Source organism: Sinocyclocheilus anshuiensis, unplaced genomic scaffold (assembly GCF_001515605.1).
Source record: "Sinocyclocheilus anshuiensis isolate Anshui unplaced genomic scaffold, SAMN03320099.WGS_v1.1 scaffold488, whole genome shotgun sequence".
Classification (NCBI taxonomy): domain Eukaryota; kingdom Metazoa; phylum Chordata; class Actinopteri; order Cypriniformes; family Cyprinidae; genus Sinocyclocheilus; species Sinocyclocheilus anshuiensis.
In genome coordinates, this window is record NW_015558584.1 from 378337 (window position 1) to 397673 (window position 19337).

The 19337-nt window shown below is 38.4% G+C and overlaps 1 protein-coding gene across 2 annotated transcripts in view; it reads right to left on the reverse strand.

Moving 5' to 3' along the window:
* Positions 1-12049: 12049 nt before the first annotated feature.
* tsc1b (TSC complex subunit 1b) overlaps positions 12050-19337 on the reverse strand; it is a 40875-nt gene continuing 33587 nt past the window's right edge. For both annotated transcript variants that reach the window (XM_016475555.1, XM_016475556.1), the window contains one exon: positions 12050-12061. The gene's annotated coding sequence lies outside the window, so the exon portion shown is untranslated. The remainder of the gene's footprint in view (positions 12062-19337) is intronic.

The window sequence follows — 19337 nt, forward strand, 5'->3', positions numbered from 1 at the left end:
GCATGATTATCAGCCCGTGCCATCAGACACCCGTGGGCCAAGAGGAGAGGAAGAGAGGAGAGGAGCAGGTCAAGGTGTAATCGGAGTGGAGATGTTAATCTGCCCGTGTGGGTACTGGAAGGATAATTGTTGCATTGCTCAGCTCAGGTGGTTGATGCCACAGATCTGGAGAAGTTAAGCCAAGATTTACAATCATGATGCTCTGCCTTCACTCTCTCTCTCTCTCTGTCGCTCACTCTTCCTTTGATTCTTTCCACTTCCTGCTTTAAACCTCTCCTTCCTTCTGCCTTTCATCCACTCTCCATGTTTGTGTCAGCCCTTTCAAGCCTCCCTAATGCTCTCTCTCTCCCCCAGGGTAAGTATGAATATTCTCTGGCACGTCTAAACCAGAGGCAGTTCAGGGCCGGTGGAAGGGTCCACGGCATAGCTTTAGCTGGAGTAATGAGGCCTAATCCCCCGCTGACTGGGTCCTGTTTAAACAGCTCCAGAAGGTGGGAGAGACAGAAAGTATGACTAGAACAGGACAACACAACATGATCATCTGAAAGTTACTAAATGAGTGAGGAAACTGCTGAAACAGGTCTCAAGTTGACAAAGCTATTCATAAGTATAAAACCTCTGATATGAAAGTGAAAGTTCACCCAAAAATGAAAATTCTGTCATTAATGTCAAGTCGCTCCAAACCTGTTTGGCTTGTTTCACAAATGAAGAAAATTTTTAAAAATGTCTCTGTGTTTTTGGCCATAAAATGAAAGTCAACAGATCAAATTGATCAATTTAAAGTGTCCTTAAAAATAAAAGTATTCATTTATTAATTTTAATATTATTATTTAAACCTTACTAACCCCAAACTTTTGAATGGTAGTGTATATCGGATTATCAGCCAAAAAATACTAAAGATTTTTGTATAATTTCCACTAAACTGTATAATTATCCATTGTCCAAGGATTTCCAGCTTCTGTCCTCATTTACTGACCTTCATGTCGTTCCAAACCTGTACAACTTCCTTTCTTCTGTAGAACCACTGATATATAGATTAGTGTGTGGAACAAAAAGGATGATATTTTAAAAGACTTCACTGAATTGACAAAAAGGTACGAAGACATTATTCAACAAATCCCTATTTTGTGTTCAGCAGAAGAAGAAAATAAGACTGATTGCAAACTGCACAATTTGAGGTAACGTTGATGCCTGTAGCACAAATGATAAAATACAGAGCTAAGTTTAATACTTAGAAATTAAGAGTTTGTTCAGATTCCTAATATATTCCTAAATATGATAAATAATAAGCGAAGTAAAGCTACATTTTGTTTATGAATCAAGTTTATTTCCCTTTTCATTCTACTTCCGTTTTGTGGGACAAAAAAAGTTTGATGAAGGCATGTTAAGCGTACAGCCTGTCTCTCGTCAATGTCTGCTTCAGGACAATCCATTCTGACAGAGCCATCCGTTTACAGTTGCTAGCTATTGATCTGATCTTCAACACATCACACCAGGCAGTTTCCTGCAGCATGCTAACAAAAACACTCAGGTACGATCAAAAAGCCCCACACGATACGCGAGAGCTCATCGCCACACAGCAGAGAGCCTCGTCTTCCCACACGCTCACGCGTACGCTCTTTGGAGACGGCTAGTTTCTGAGAGAGTTAAGGGGCTTTTGCGTCTGAGGAAATCAGCCAGCTTGCATTAAGGTAGATGAAATGTTATGATGTGTTGTGGGTGAATGGTTTGCGTCATTAAGAAGCAGAAAGCAAACAGCGTGAACTTGCCGTGTGTACTGTCTGAGGAAAGGCAAGATTAAGGGATGTTCAGAGACCTTCGTCTGTCAAAACTTCAAAGTTGCCACAGGCTCTCCTTGTTCTGGCAGCGTAGCAATCAAATCGCAAAAACTCAGCAGCCTCTGAGGCTGTCAGACTCAGAGGCCTCCTGACACCCCCTTTATCAGGTGTACAGTGCTTTAATGCCATTCTAGATAAATAAACCAACACTGCTGGCAACACCGGTGCCCCCTTTAGGCTACTAAAAGTATCAATGCTACTAACCTAACTACATAAACTATATCAGTGGTGTACAGTCGTTTTCAAATTATTGTGTCTTTGTCAATAACTTATCATTTTTCGACGTGTCGTGCGACCAAATGCTACATTGCTGTTTTAAATGTGAAGCACCTGATGTAATAATCAAATGCATGTAGCCTTGGAAAAGTATTAATTAATTAATTAATTAATTAAAAATAATTCTAGTGAATCGGTTCTTACTAAACAACCCTTATTTCCATACACAGCATGGGAACGTTCGATTAATTTTAGTGAAGAATTGTTTTTCTGTAACAGTAGAAAGTCCAAATCATTCTAGATTATCAGTTGGTTTAAAATGATTCAAATTGAGTGCCATGCAATTTTGCATTTTTGATAGCGGAATATATAGTTAAATGCTGCTATACATCACTATGTCTTCGCAGTTGCAGCTATAAATATTTAGTGTAAATGTATTACCCTGTCACCCTAATGTTTGTTGTTTTTATGCAGGAAGGTTCCATTTGTTAACTAAGATTAATAAATGCTTTAGAAGTATTTTTCATTGTTAGTTTATGTTAACTAATGTCAGTAACTAATGTATTACCAAATATCTCTTTATAAGATATAAATGATTTCACCATATTAGTTAAAATGTTTTTTAAAAATATAAACAAATAAAAAAAAAAAAAAGAACAGTAGCTTTAAAGTAGTTAGCTTTTTTTTCATAAACTTTTTTTAGCAGCTTGTACTGTAGCAAACTGCTTTTTTCTAGTCAAGGTAGCTACTTTAATTTTTAATTACTTTAATTTTTGAGAAGCTTGTATAGCAAGCTACACTATACAAGTAGCTTCCATAACACTGATACTATAGTACTATGTTTTATATATAACTACGTTTCCAAAAGAAGAACAGAAATATACAAAATAATCCAAATTAAGTTTAATCAAGCTATTCTCATGTTAAGAGATAAACTGAATTAAATAAACCTCCCACTCGAATCACCTGGGGGTTCATTGCATGCATGTCTTGCAGCGCAGGCTGAAGTGGCACAGGATGAGCTTGTGCAAACAGCGCTGTCATGTTGCCTTTTCTTCACCGACAGATCAGATGCATCGTGAGAACAGAAGAAAACATCTGGAGGAGACAGATGGAGGAAAACGAGAGAGAAAAGAGGCAGATAAATACAACCAGCTCTGTTTGGTGGACCAATTCAGACCACGCTAAGGATTTTGCTGTCTTCCATTTAAAACACACACATGGGACAGGACAGAGAATATATTTCACAAATGCCTCTTTCAAATGAGAAACAAAAGACAAGAGGTAAGACAGCAAAATAATCTGCAGCATCATAAGTTAAGTCCCACAAGTCTCCTCCTCTCTTGCTGAAGGGTGAACAGAAACATCTCTGAAATGTGTTTTTGTGAAAAAAAATGTTGTTTCATTTCTGATTTGGTTTGTGCAGGCGAAGGGATAAGAAGCTGTTTACATTTGAAGCAGAGATCTGTCTGGCAGATTTTCGCAACGAACGCCAATCTCGCACAACAAAACTCATCCCTTTCAGAATGCAAAAGCAGCCCAATCCTGTTTTAGAGGCGACGCCACTGAGTTTATATGCTGATGATAGCAGCTCTGCTTCCTCCTATAGATCTACGAGTGTAAATAAAAAAGAAAAGAGAAGGGGAAAGAGCTGGATAAGACATTTCAGAAAGGGGCCACAAAAAAAGGAAGACGGTAAAAAGGAAAGCCAAATTAATTTTATTTCCTTTAGAAAAGTGTGGTATACCAAGGGGGTCCCTGTAACTTGTGAAAAATTTAAAGAGACGGATTCAAACTGGATTCAAAACAATTTCCACATCAAACAAACGTTGGCTCTCTGCTCCTGAAAAAAAAAGTGCTTCATACAGCACACATCCCTCCCCCCCGTTCCCCCCATCTCCAACCCGCTCTGCTCTCCAACCTGAACCACCAACACATTTTCTGAACACTCGCAGTATTCTCGGTTTCCTTATTAATCCCACTCTCTAATTCCCCTAAGCACTGTACTGGTTACACTAGCCACTGTCTCTCCCCTGTCTAATTATACCCTTGTGAGTCTATTAATCAACCTGTGAATTATTTAAGGAGAGATCTTCCGTCTGTAACTGACTTTGACAGGGGGGGAAAATGAGGGAGGGCCAAGGTAGAGGATGGAGAGAGAGCGAGAGCGCAGTATGGAGGGGGTAGGAGAAAAGAGAAAGGGAAATACGGAATGAGGGTCTACCGTCCTGGCGCGTCCCCCGAGGACTGAAGCTGGTGCAGCTCTCTGGCACTGAAACGAGGCAGATCCTCGTCAAGATACACTTTATGTTTGTTTTTTTTTCCCTCTCAATCCGCATAAGTTTTCATCACAAACATGAATTCATGAATATATGTAGCGGTACAGAATAAAGAGAGTAGGGAACAGGAGGGAACATAGAGAGGGAGAGAAATGAAGGCAAACAAAGTGAAATTTCTATTACGGGGAATTTACACTTTCCAATGTTTGACATCTAGGCTCTTGTCCCCGTTATCTAGGCATTATGGTAATGGTTAGAGCATTTTTTACCATGTTGCTCTGTGTATACTCATAAGCTGAGAGGAAGAGGGCATGTTTAATGACTACCGTTGCTGCTACCGTCCACGCTAAGCCGACTAGGGCCAGAAGAAGCCGCTTTTAAAGTAAGCTCATCATTATTTTTCGACTGCAAGGTGTTTTTTGTTGGCCCCTGCAAAGTGCCTGCCAATCCCAGAATACTAATGAGTGAGGTATTTGATAAATAAATAAGACTGAGTGTGTCCCGGCCCACATCATTCTGCTACACGAGATGTTAAAGAGTCTGTTTGTGTCTGTCAAAGGTTGTGTGGATACGTTTGTTGCCGTTGTCTCCTTTATGTGTGTCGGGTTAAAGTAAGCTCCTCTCATTAGGACCTGAGCAGCACTGCTGTCGGTGGCTGAAGCTCACCGCTCTCTGCGGGATGTTTATTAAATTAATAAAAAGTAGCTTGCGGCAAACGGAACACAGGAAAGCCCCGGGTACAGCTGTGATTGGCACCCTCGGCCGGCCCGCGCTCTCTCAGGAGGCCAACGGCATTTGCTTTAACTAACCGGCCGTGACTGAGGGCGCAAGCTGACATGTTTCTCTCTCTCTCTCTCTCTCTCTCTCTCTCATGCTTTCGTTCTCATACCTCTTTCATTGTGAAAGGCCTCAGAATGCACTGGGAAGGTGCAGTGACATTCGAGGGAAAGAAAAAGAAGAGAGGGTGGCCCATGTTGGGTGAGAGTGCATTAAAAAAAAACAGCAAAAAGGTGAAGAAGAGCTTTGAGTGTGAATAGAAGATGCTGATTGGTCAAAAACAGCCAACCACAGGAACTAGGTTTCTCTAATGTCAACAGAACATTAGTTCCACCTGAAGTCAGTGTAGAATGAAATTCTACAACTTGCATTATGTCTTGGCAGAAATAACTGCAACGTCATTTTACACATTCAACTTTTATGTTCCACAGAAGAAAGAAAATCAGATTTGGAACAACTTGAGGGTGAGTACATTTAATAATAACAAAGCCTTCAATTTTTGGTATAGTATGCCTTTAAGGTAATGGCAAAACATTAGGCTGAGGTAAGAATAGGTCCATATGCAGTATTCATATTCAGTACATTTCCCTGCATTTGCACTTAAAATCAGCATGAAATGGTTTACACTGAAGAATAAACACTGACATGCACAGAATTCCTGATTAGATGAATTGCAATTAGTCTCACTATCCTTTTGCTGCACAAAGTGTCTACCTTCCTTTCACTTGGGATCCTGTCTTAAGAGCATCTTCAAACAGACTACATTAGAGTAATTCTCCTGAAAGACAACTTATGAAATGCATAACCAACTGCTTTAATTGTTTTAGAAAAATAAACAAAATAAACTATATAATCCAGACAATGGACATACTGCTCTCAAAGGAGAGAAGACAAGGGGGGTCTATTTGCATGTTAACTTTTCACCAAGATCATCGTCATAGGCGGTATATAAGACTCAAATATTTTCATGTGCAAATTTCAGTTGCATGTTCATACCCGATGTAGCGAAACAGCTCATGGGGAAATATGAATAATTAATCATAACTAGTTATAATTAATTATAAATATTTAGATCCGCTGTAGATATTTAGCTTGACCTCTACTGTGGTCAACTGTGTCAATTCTAAGAACGTTAATTTCCTGGTTAATGGAAATAACTTTCTTACTGTACAATAAAAATTGTGTTTTTGATTGGTCCAGACGCTACACCGACATATTATTATTTCATAAGCAGCACGTTATTCCTGAATCCCCGTGGAAGCATAAAGTCTATGGCCCCCTTCAGGACCTCTTAAGTCTGTTTACGCTCAGTTGAAGATGCTAAGCGGGCCACAATTTTGCAAAAAGAGAACTAATTAAATGCTAAGACACCAGTTGTGACCAGTGTTAGCCACTATAATTGCATATACACTGTCCAAGTTGATGCTTGCAGGCTCTCAAGCCAACATCAGGCATTACAGTCAATTAGCAGGCCTTAGCAAATGCTTTGAGGTGTGGGAACAAGTTCTCATAAACTAGAACAGTCATGAGGAAAAACAATATCCTGGTTGGCAGCATGTTTTGCCATATTTGGTAGGGTGGGGGAGGGGGTGAGCTATTTCGAGCCTTTTAAACCCCTAACAAACTGAGACAAACAAATCCAAACAGCAGCAAATGCACAGAGCAAAACACACTCATTAATACAGAAAGCGAGAGCAATGAGCCAAACAAAGAGGCCCTGATAAAAGTGAATACATGCATCCAGATTGACTATACTCTAACTTCCACCAAACATACTTTTTCACAGAATATGACATTACTGTGTTGCTAATGCTATATGCTCCCAAACAAATGTGATTAGTGGGGACTGGTTCTTTTCAAAAGAGACAAAGCTTAGATAATATATAAAAATACCCCATTTATTTCTTTTGTCTGACATGTGGCTACAAAAGCAGCTAAAAAGCCTACTGGCAAAACAGTAATACAGTAACATATTAATTAATTTAAAATAACTGTTTCTATTTTAATGTATTTTGAAATGCAATTTATTCCTATGATGGCATAGCTGAATTTTCAGCAGCCATTACTTCATTTTTTTTTGTCTCAAGTGTCTCATGATACTTCAGAAATCATTCTAATATGCTGATTTGGTGCTTAAGAAACATTTCTTCTTATTATCAAAAACTTTAAGAATCCTTTTGATGAATAGGAAGTTAAAATAAGATCTTTTGTAACATTATAAATGTTCATTGTCACTTTGATCAATGAAAATGCTGAATAAAAGTATTAATTTCTTACTGACCCCAAACTTTTGAAGGGTATTTTTATGATGGTCATATAGAATTCTCAAGAAAAAAAAAATCTTTAAACTGACACCTGCGTTTCTTTAACCACATCCATAAGAGACCCAAACCAAAGGACGTTATGATGAAAAGGTGTTGTCTATGTCTAAGAAGAAGCTTTCAACTCATTTGCCCAGTTAATATGTCAGAACTAAACATTTCCAAAACACTGGGACATACTGAGTAATCTAATGTGACAAGTAGGCAGGAAGTTCCATGATATCTAACATGCTGTGCTATATTAGGAAAGACACTTAGGTTCCATGCCTTAATATATCTGAACAAATTATTACTGAGTTAAGACAATAAAAACATAATTTGTCGTATTTTACCTAATCATATTAATGCTTCACATGACTCAGTGGGTAGCCCCACCCACAATGAAATCTCACTAGCCCAATATTCCACTCCACATAACCACATTTCACATAAAATATCTCCTGATTGGCTGTGATTGTATCATGTTGTGCAGTACTTTCACCTTTAATGTGGAAAGAAAAATCACTTGTCATTCAGAGAGAGCGTTGTATCCAACAGAAACTTCTCTAATGGTCCAGCTTACACCTGTTTTATGACAGATATAGTAAATCTATAATATAAAGTGCATGTAAACAACTTGACTTTAAGCACTGCTGGATAGATCCACAGTCTGCGATAAAGCATGCTGACTTATCCAGAGTCGTGAAGAGTGTGGCGACTAATCTCTGTCTGCTAAAAGGGCAAAGCTCTGAGGAGAAGTTTCCTCTGTTCCAGTTTACAACTTTCGACTTTACACAGCAGCTACTGAACCTTTTCCAATACCTTTAAACTATTGCAATTTTTGGGGGGAGGTCTTTTTCAACTTTTATTGACATTGACTTCTTATTATCAAAATTATCAATGACTATACCACAGCTCCAACAATCTAGCATATCCTTTAATATGAATTGAATACTGTTACTTTGAAATGAAAGTGTTTATTAAAGGGATAAATGAAAATTCTGTCATCATTTACTCAATGTGATGTTGTTCCAAACCTGTCAAAGCTATTTTGTAAAATCTTTTTTTTTTTTTTTTGTGGGTCTATACAATAAAGTGTTGATCTATTCAATAAAAGTGTTGTTTTGTCTTTCTTTGTATGAACAAAAACAGTTTAAAATTCTTATTTAATGTTCCACAGAGGAAAGTAAGTCAAACAGATTTGCAATGACACAAAGGTGCATAAATGACAGAATTTTCATTTTTTTAGAGAATGGCTTTAACTTTGGGTGTCAGTAGTGAAATAAAAGAGTATGAAAATGTTGATATAATAGCTTTTAAATATGGAACAATGATCACTATAGCAGCCATCATCACAGGAATTAATCTAAAGAAAGATTTCAGGTTAAATACAACTTCTTTATACAAATACACAGAGGCGGACAGTAGTGAAGTATTTTACTCTGCTGTAAAAGTACTTTTCAGGTGTCTGTACTTTATCAGTGTTTTTCTTTAGAAAACTGTACCTCACAACATTCCAAAGCATAATATTGTACTATGTTTCATATTAAATATAATTTAATACTTAATTACATTAGAAATCTATTACTTTCTTACTTTTACTCAAGTAAAAGTAATTCAAAGATTTACTTGAGTGCAAGAAAGTACTACATTTTTAATGTTCTTAAGTATTAAAGGTAATACGAACAACAACTTTTATTTATGAAATGAAGTGCAGTAAAAAGTATGACATTATGCTTTGGAATGTAGTGAAGTAAAGTTTTCCAAAGAAAGACACTCTGATAAAGTACAGTTACTTTTTAAATTTACTTGAGTAAAGTAAAAATACTTCACTACTGTCCGCCTCTGCAATTACAAATACAATCTTCTATTCTAGCAGACCAGTGTTTCATGGGGTTTAACTTCAAAAATGTGTAGCTCCTATTTTTTTTTAAAGCACTTACATGAATTCTGCATCCAAAAATATTTGTTATTTGAGCCATAAAGTTGTATAAATCATTATTTTTAAGAGGGACTACTTTTCTATTTGTATGAATTCAGATGCTTCATGTAAACAGTGCTTTACGGATAGTTATTCACTTCCATGATGCCAAATGAAAGGAACTGGGTTTACTTTTTTTGAGTGTAAATATTTGATATAGCTTTACACAGGCAAGGTCGGTAAGCAGTTCTTTCACACCAGTCTAATGCTAACATGTGTAATGTGCTAAAGTGCTTTGGTTACTCTTTCAAAACAGTGTTATAGTTGCATATTTAATTTATTCGCAGTGCTGCATACTCGCCCGCTAGGCATCCATATTAAGTATTACTGTAAACATGTTTTTCTTTTCTTTTTTTTAACTGAAGGACAAGTCAAAATTTTCATGGGTTGTCGACAGCATGCCCACAGATCCTGTCCATAGATCTTAAGTTAAACGTTACCTGGAACAATCTGGGAGAAACAACAATAGTTATCTGTTACCTTTTTCTCTGACTCACACTTTTATTTGCATCAAAATTCATTGAAGAAATTAAACAGCTGCCCTTTAAGGGTTAGCACGAATGTGCATCCAAATGAGAACTAATGAGTGCCTTGTTAAGCTCTCCGCTGCTAGTTGCTAGTCTGAACCGCAAGCAAAGAGACAACTTTAAGTAGGCAAAAATATTGAGGAGATTGGGAGACTGATGACTTCCTTATCAAAATGAATTTTTAATTAGCGATAATCAATATTCAAGGAGACGGCTTTTTGCCGTTTATAGTTCTATCAAGGATCATAAATACTTAACAGTTTTTTTTTAATCTCTTTGCAGATAAAGTTAATCCCTTACTGCTAAAAGGCAATCAGGCAAATCAGATATGATTAATTATGAATTGAACTATTACCGCAATTCCGCCAACTCTGGAACCTCGCATTAGCAAAGTGCATGCACAACACGATTCATACACAGTTTTGCTCTCTCCTGATATTTCTACAGGGCAAACGATGCAGGGGCCTATTTCATATGCAGCGTCCATCCCGCTCTCCGGGTTTCATTTATATCAAAAAGACTCAAATAGGCAGAAAGTCAGAGAGTTTCCAGAATACCATATCGTTTCCTCCTCACCTTTCCTTTGTGAATCCGGCCAGCTGAAGAATGTCTCATTAATGTTGATAGCCAAGACTCAGACACAAAGACAGAGGGAAAAAAAAAAAACACAGCAAGAAATGTAGTGGGGTGGATGGTGGTAAAGCAGCAGTCTGGTATACGTGTCTTGCCGTTAACCAAAGGTACACCTTCCCTCCCCATCTTCCTCCCTTAGAAAGCCCAGCAGTCATGGTGCATTAGTGCAGTGAGTGGAAAGTCACATAGTTGAGATTTGCACTCTAAAAATAGTCATTTACCGTTGTGGCGGTGGCACGGGGTGGCATCTGAAAACCTGGATGCCTGAGGACACCCCCAAATAAATCTTCTCCATCCCTTCTACAAGCAGACGGTGGGAGGGAGAGAGGGGTGCTATAATGGGCTATGTGAGGTATGGAGGATCCTGAAGGACGCCCACAGGAGAGATACGTCGCCTGTGGTCTTGCCTTGGGCAGGCCATGCACAGCACTCAGGTGGGCTGTCAAACACTTGGGGTTGAGGGGAGGGGCTCCCAAAAGCCTTAACCTTCACACGGCAACTCCTAAAGAAGCAGCCTGGATCTGGTAAATAATAATTTGCGATAACAAATACACAGGAACTTTGAAGACAATGCAATAAGTTGTAACAGTCATTAGACTGAAGTAGTTATCGCTATAAATATCAAATACTATGGGTATTTTTATCTGAACACATAATGAAATACATTATGTTGACAACCAGTACCATTTTGAAATGGCTACCAAACTTTGCAATGGTTTGCCACCAATACGGAAAATTGGTGCTTTTGATGACAGCTGGGCTGTCAGTGTAGATTCAAAATGACATCTTTGTTTTCACTTCTCCTCTTACCAGCCAAGGGCAATCATAGTAGATGAGTTGAGACTACCTATACTTGACCAGGCTGGAGATCGAAGCCTCTGGCATGGCTGAAAATGGGAAAACCATACCATCTATTCTAATATTCAAACATGCATAAGGCCTGTATAAGACTCTTCATAAAACCGATAACAACAGCATTCCATCTCTCAATAACGTACATATTTACAAAGAGAGATGCATCGTTGCAAACATCAAAGTCTCCGAGCACTGCTCAGCGGGACATCTGGGGAACGCTGCTCCGGATTCAGCGGGGAGGTCATTATCAGCCCACGTTCACAGAGTTCTCTTCATGCGCAAGTCTTTTTAACGTTTGCAAGTTAACGCCGAAACAACAGTCTGACCGTATTGTTATGGGTGGACTCCAGTCACCACTAAACTCAGAAAGCAGAGATGACTGGGACAATGCTCAACTATTCAGATGACATGAGGTCATTGTGTGCCTGTAAATCGACACAATGCAACAAGTGTAGAGAAAAAGCTCTATTCAACATTCACAAACTAGAAATGGTGTAAATTTCTATATAAGTTAGTTAGTAGTTTGCTGTATTTCAAAACCGGAGTGTGAATTACGGATGGACGTGAAATGGAAGTCAAAACTAAAAGGTTAAAAAAAATCTATCTATCTATATACATATATACAGTATATACTGTATATATGCACACACAGAAACTAATCAAAAGAGAGGTAAACATACAACGTATTGGGATATAGAGGTGGCAAGAGAAGGGGTTAAATCAAAAGAGCCTTAAATCAAAAGAAATAGCCTGTAATTCTCTGACACTGCATTCCATCTCCAGTTACTGCAAACAAGTATACAAAAAGAGCAAAAAATAGCATGCATAGCATTCATTAGCAACGAATAAAAAAAAATCTCTCTAATAGTTCCCTAAATCCCACAGCTCCCTGCACTATAGTGCGGTGAAAGAAAGATGCGAAAGAAAGCCGTCTCCCACAAGTGCTTGTTAGGGCCAAATTATTATTGCAATGAATAATTTTAAAAATAAATAAGTAAATAAATAAATAAATAAAGGAAACATTTATAGATCTAAGTATTATCAGAGGACCGAAAAGTTTGTTGCCAAGCTCAAGAGGCTTGTTTGAAATTTGCTTTTGTTTTTCACTTTGATCTTTAAAAGTTTACCTCTCCTCCAGCACTTCACCTACCTTCTCACTAATGCGGCATCCATACTGAAAACCTTAACTAATGCATGACTTAACTTATATAATAATTATAATATTAATAAAATCGTTGTATCCTTAAAGCTTACCATAAGTAGAACGCACATAAAAATGATCATGTTTTTGATATATCATGTTTTTGTCATCTACTGTTGCTTACAGATGAGCACATATATATCTAAATGCATCATAGTATAAATACCAGATTTGTGCAGTAATATAAAGTGTTTTCAAAGGGATTGGTAATGAATAAAGAGTCTCTATCTTTTTTTAAACAAACAACAATTGGTTACTTGTGTAGCAGAAAAACAAATAAATACAATGCATTTAGTGGTAAAATAGTTATTGTTAATAATCAGTTACATACTTTTAGGTTTAAAAAAAAACCAAACCACTATGTCAACTTTTGCACTGCTTGTGCTACAAAATCAAATGATACCCTTAAATTGCATGACTTGAGAAGTGTGCCATTAGCCAACCCATATATATTTACCATATCATAAAGACTTAAAACTGACCTCTTCTGACTTAGGCTAGAAAGCAACCACCACCCAGAAAACCCTAGCAACTGCCTTGCAACATGTTTGACAATTGCTTGACAACCTATTGCATTAAAGGAAGAGTTCCCCCAAGAATGAAACCATCACTTCTGGCCAAAATAAAGAGTCCATAATCCATAATAATGCTTTCTTCAGTGAAATTAGACATTAATTGGTGGACTGGAGCAGTGTGGATTATTTAGATTATTGTGAATGTTTTTATCATCTGTTTGGACTCTCATTACTGCAGAGGATCCATTGGTGAGCAAGTGATGTAATGCTAAACTTCTCCAAATCTGTTCTGATGAAGAAACAAACTTATCTACATCTTGAATGGCCTGAGGGTGAGTAAATTTACAGCAGATTTTCATTTCTGGGTGAACTTTAAGATGGCCAATATTGCAGAGGCAAACACCAATCACATTTTATTTAGAAAACATAGCTCTCTATATTAATTCATATTTGCAATCTTATCTTTCTTTCATTAGTTTTAACAGCTACATCAGAGCTTATTTGACTAAAACTGCTTCAAACTCTTACTCAGCATAGCAGAGTGCTCAATGCAGGCCTGGACTGTCTAAGAAAACAGTCTAGACAGAAAAACACAGCAAAATAAATCTAAAGAAAATGGGGCAGGAGACAAGACAGACAATGAGCACAAAATTGAGGGAGACAGGCAGAGAGAGCAACACTCGTAGTGGGCTCCAGACAACTCTCCATCCCGTCCCATGGGGATGTGCACCAGCAGAGGGGGAACAACTCAACCCTCGGCTCCAGTTCTGAGTGATATTGTAATGAGCCAGTTTCACTGGCCCTTCAACAAACCCCCTCAACACGCACACACCTCAACCAGCTCCCAAGGCCCCCGAGCGGCTCGCTCCATTCCGTTTCATCACACTTCAAACAGGCCTGGCGCGTTCCGCAGTCCTGCACCAGACCAGGGGACCACAACATCTGCATGATGTAGGAGGAGGGGAGGCGTGTCTCACGGGGGGACACGCAATGTCTCGGAGCAGATGTCACACGAACCTGAACAGCAGGACGGGGGAGGGATGCCGTGAGGCACATTGCAACAGGTTGAGAGAGACTGTTCCAGCATTGTGGCATCCCCCTGTTCCTCTTGCTGCACAGGGACCATCTGATTCAGATCTTTCCCTGTTGTTGCCCCCTTCTGCCCCCTTTGACAATAAAATTAGGTAATTAGTTACCCTCACCCTAATAAGCTAATCATGGTCCATGTGCTTTTTTCCCATTATTAAAGTCGTGTCGACCAAGGGTTCTCCCAGAGGGCTTCTCGTGCCATGCAGGAGATGGTGAGGACACCGGGGTGAGTCCGGCTGGAAGAAGACACGCTCCAGGCCTTTGTTTCAACAGTCCCTCTGGCACAGAAAGCCATGCGTCATGGACCTGCCACAAAAGATCACTTGAATAAAATAAACAGACCTCTTAAGGGAGAATCAAACTGTCTGTAGCATCACTTAACATAAGGACCATTTCACCTCTCCCTTTTTAAAAAGGCCAGGTGCTTTTTTTTAAATGACAAGTCAGGAGCAAAAAATTTTACATTTCAAAAAATAACTAAACTCTAACATGCACTTAAAAAATGTACTGTTGTTCGGCAAAACTGCATGGGTGAAATCCAGTCATTTCAGTAGGATAAGGAGTTTCGCATGAAGACAAAAAAGTTCCCCACATAGATTCATGTTCAAGTTGGTCGTGAATTCACTGCATTGACCAAAACTATGAACTGAAGTAATTTCAACAGGAACCTGCAAGATCCAGCATTTCACACGAGGGTGGAACAGTTGTAAAATTCCGCTTGTGTTCATGTCGGTCACACGAACTTGCTGTCTTGACCAACAGAAAGCTGCTTGCTTTTAAAGTGACTTATGTGACCTATTTTTCCCATGAAATGTAGCTAAAATTTCACTAATGTGACCACACATTAAATGCCTGGTGCTATGGTAGAACCTGGTGTCAATAAATATTACCTTAACAATATATAAAGCTTTATTTATTTCTTATATTATGCTTTCTTTTATTTTGAAAGTGTTAAAAGTTTTAAAATGGCAAATTAAACAAGAGGAACATTACATGACATTAGAAAGAGGAAAATAACTGACAGATCCTCTGAAATCAGAGTGGTCCAAATGTGATCCGTGCAGTGTAATCAGGCAGCGCTCGCACTAATTACAGCAGCGGACCGGTTGCACTCCCAATTACCAGCAAATACGGCAAAGCCTGCGTAGAACAATCAAGCACAGCATACGCTCGACTACACTGATTTCCCATGCTGTTGTTAGATATCTTCTGCTACAATGGGCCTCGATTGGAAACAAATACCTTTCACTGACTTCCACCGCCGAATGAGGCGGCAGCGAACAACCGCTGATTCAACCCCCAACCCTTTCACTCTGCATCCATGTACTCTTATCTGCTACTGTGGCTAAATGTAATTAGAGAGCACATTAAACTTTGCCACAGCACTTTCCAACATCGTTTCCGTTCGTTTTGTTGCCTTTATTTGTTTTGCAGAGTGAGGCATCCCGCAGAGTGTGGAGACAAGCTGCCGTGTTCTTCTCATTACACATTCAGACTGTTTTTGTCACCCAGTCGACTGGTGCCTCCAAACAGCTGTTTTCCATGGCAGTATAAATAAGCATTTGTTCTGACATGAAGGGGAAAAGAGGGTGAGAGGTAGATGGGGTAGAAAAGCCAAGCTCTGAACAGACAACATTGGGAAAAGGAGAAAGGATACCATGGAGGCTTTGTAGCAGGTAAAATATTCTTATTATAATCTCAATAGCCAAGCAACAGATAACATGTTACGCTGTTGACTATTCAGTCAGGATGTTTAGAAGATATTTGAATACTAACGCTGAGCATAAGCATGGTTTTAGCTATTTTCAGCTGTGATGGGCCCTTTCAACTTATTGCTTGAAGTTGAAGTTGAGCTTGGCTGCTGAAATGTCTCTACACTTCTTCTTTTCCAGAAACATATAAATAAATAAATGGATTCAGGAGTATCACTGAGGGGTAACAGGCCTTCACTACATCAAAGCATTGTGGGTACCAGTGGTAGGGGTGCATAAATGCAATGGCACTTTTATCACAGGCCAGTAATGAGAGATAACTTCACCACAGTAATGGCAATTTTTTATCAGCTGCAATTACTCATTTCTGTTCATATTTCTCATCAATTTCTACCCTATTAACACAGAGTAATACAAGTGAAACTCCTTGGTTATTTCATGTAAGAAAAAGATCCTATGAAAAACTGTGCCTAATGGTTAGAGATTCGAACTTGTAACCCAAAGGTCGCGATTTTGAGTCTCAGTACCAGCAGGGATTTTAGATAGAGGGAGTGAATGACCAGCACTCTCTTCAACCCTCAATACCACGACTAAGGTGAGACCCTTGAGCAAGGCACCGATTATGCTCCTCGGGCGCTGCAGCAAAAATGGCTGCCCACTGCTCCAGGTGTGTGTTCACGATGTCTGTGTGTGTGTGTGTGTTTGTTCACTACTCACTGCTGTGTGTGTGCGCACTTGGATGGGTGAAATGCAGAGCACAAATTCCGAGTATGGGATACAATACTACACGTCACATCACTTTTCACTTTAATTCTGTTTAAGAATATTTATTGTCTGATAACTTGTGTAACTCCTCTGTCATTGGTTATTAGGACATAAAAACTGCTATAACTAATTTCTAATCAAAATATTTAAATTACGTTTTGTTTTTTTATTACTTAAATTATTTTTACAATTTATTTTTACGATCTGTGTGTCATTAAAAGCGATAGTTCAAGCTAAATTAAGATCATTCACTTACCCTCATGTCAATCCAAACTCGCATTACTTTTTTTTTCTTATTATAGAACATTTCAAGAATGTTTCAATAGTTTTTGTCCAGACAAAGAAAGTCAATGGGATTCAAAACAACACTGGACCTCATCGACTTTCGTTGTATGGACATAATAAAAAGTAAAAATCTATTTTTTTGTGTGATCTGCAGAAGAAAGAAAATCCCGAGGGTGAGTAAATGATGACAGAATTTTCATCATTTTTTAGTTAAACTATCTCTTTAAGGAAAAGATGATGACAGATAAAGCAGAACAAACCTGTAGTCTCACAAAATTGTGGAGGGGGTGTTCAGAAAGATCTTCCACACTGTGATTCAACAGCATACTAATAGCCCTCTAATTAAACATTGTCTCCACTCAGAAGCTCTGAAGTGATCTGCCAGTCATCCTGCAGGAACGCATCACATCCTGTTAGCTGCCAATCACGCGAAGCTGAGTTCATGACAGGTGCCTGCAAAACCGCTTTCTTAAAATATGGACCTGCTTTGCTTCAAACCCACAGCTGGAAAAGGAACAGAAAGAGTACTCATGAACGTCCTGGTGGAGTTCCATGCCGTTTATGCAGATTAAGTACATAATAAATAAGTAAAACTGATAGCTACTTTCAAACATTAGCCTGAGGGGATAAACATCTATTAGCAGATTAAACAAAAATAATAACTGCAAGTCACTCATCTTAAAAAGCAGGAAGTTAAAATACGCCAAGCTAAGGGGAGAAAAGTCATTTCATATGTCCTTTCAAAACAATTGACAGAACTTTTCATGAAAGAGAAAATGAAAATCAACATTTTCTTTATTCAGCTGCAGCAAAAAAAAAAAAATTTCAAAGGAAGTGACACTTAAGAGAGGCGCTAACCACCCTTGATAATCTGCAGAACACCCTTAATTGAGAGTAATTAATTACATATTTATGACAAGAATAGTCTCAGACAACAGAGCTGTTAAGGAGTCCTAGCAAGCATGACAAAAAGGAAGTTTAAGTGCAGTGAGCAGGTAGAAGCTGAAAGTGACAGCTGATCCTCTGGGAGCCATAACTCTGGAGAGTGAGGGCCATAGAGAATACAGGTGTGCTCACATAACTGGGTTGAATCATACTGGTGGTGAAGAACATATAATGGATTCAGGGTCTGACAGTGCGAGTAGACACATCATTCACTTGTGCTTTGAAATCCAGACCAGTTGCTATCAAAGAAATGCTTCACACGCCAAGAATAAAACTGGAGATGAGCTGAAGATTTTACTGTGCAGTCATGAGTGCAGCAACTACAAGAAGAGCTCCTGACGCTCAGCAACTGATGCCCAACCTGCTTCCATCAGCAGCATCATGTGAGCCAAACATAATTGGATACATTTTGGATTTTGAATATAACACACACTACCATACAAAAGTTTGGGGTCTTGAAATACTATTACAATACAAAATAACTGTTTTGTAATTTAATATATAATGTAACATAATATAAAATGTAACTTATTTCTGTGATGGCAAAGCTGAATTTTCAGCAGCCATTATTCAAGTCTTCAGTGCCACATGATCCTTCAGAAATTACTCTAATATACTGCTTTGGTGCTCAAGAAAAGTTTCTTATTATTTTCAATATTAAAAACAGTTCAGTGCAAACCATGACATTTTTTTCAGTATTCTTTGATGAATAAAAAGTTCAAAAGAGCAGCATTTGTTTAAAATAGAAATCTTTTGTAATGTTATTAATGCCTTTACTGTCACTTTTAAATAATTTGATGTATGAAAGCATTAATTTTCTTGCAAAAAAGCAACACTGTAAATAATACTGTAATGAAACCTGCTGTGCCAACCAACGCAGTCAACAAACAGTGTTCTATCTATTTGCGATTATTGACAGTCTTGGACTGGTTTTCAGAGCTTGAACTTTACTTTTCTGATACAATTTTACAGTATGCATTTAAAGGCCAGCTCCCTTGTAGCCATACATCTAGCAAAGTCCCAAACACGGTATACTGATTTTTTAAATCTGTTTACTCCTCTCCTGCACTTTTGAGTAGACTGCTGGAGAGCATGGTTTGCCCTGGGGCGTTCAGTGGGGCCCAGCATGTTTTAGCTTTGATCATCGTTCAGCCAGCGGATTAACATATGCAGACTCTCTTCCTCCCTTTGTTGTCAAGCCTACTAATAAATCTATGGCTTCCCTCTGATTAACAGCAGGCCATGAATCAATCAACCCACCTCACGTCCTAGCTTTTAGTCTCTTTGTCTAAGATGCTATATTAATGCAAAAAGTAAGGATATAATATATAATATGAATATAATATTAAGTTCAGTGGTGGACAGTAACGGAGTAGTTTTACTTCGTTACTGTACTTAAGTAAATTTTTCAAGTATCTG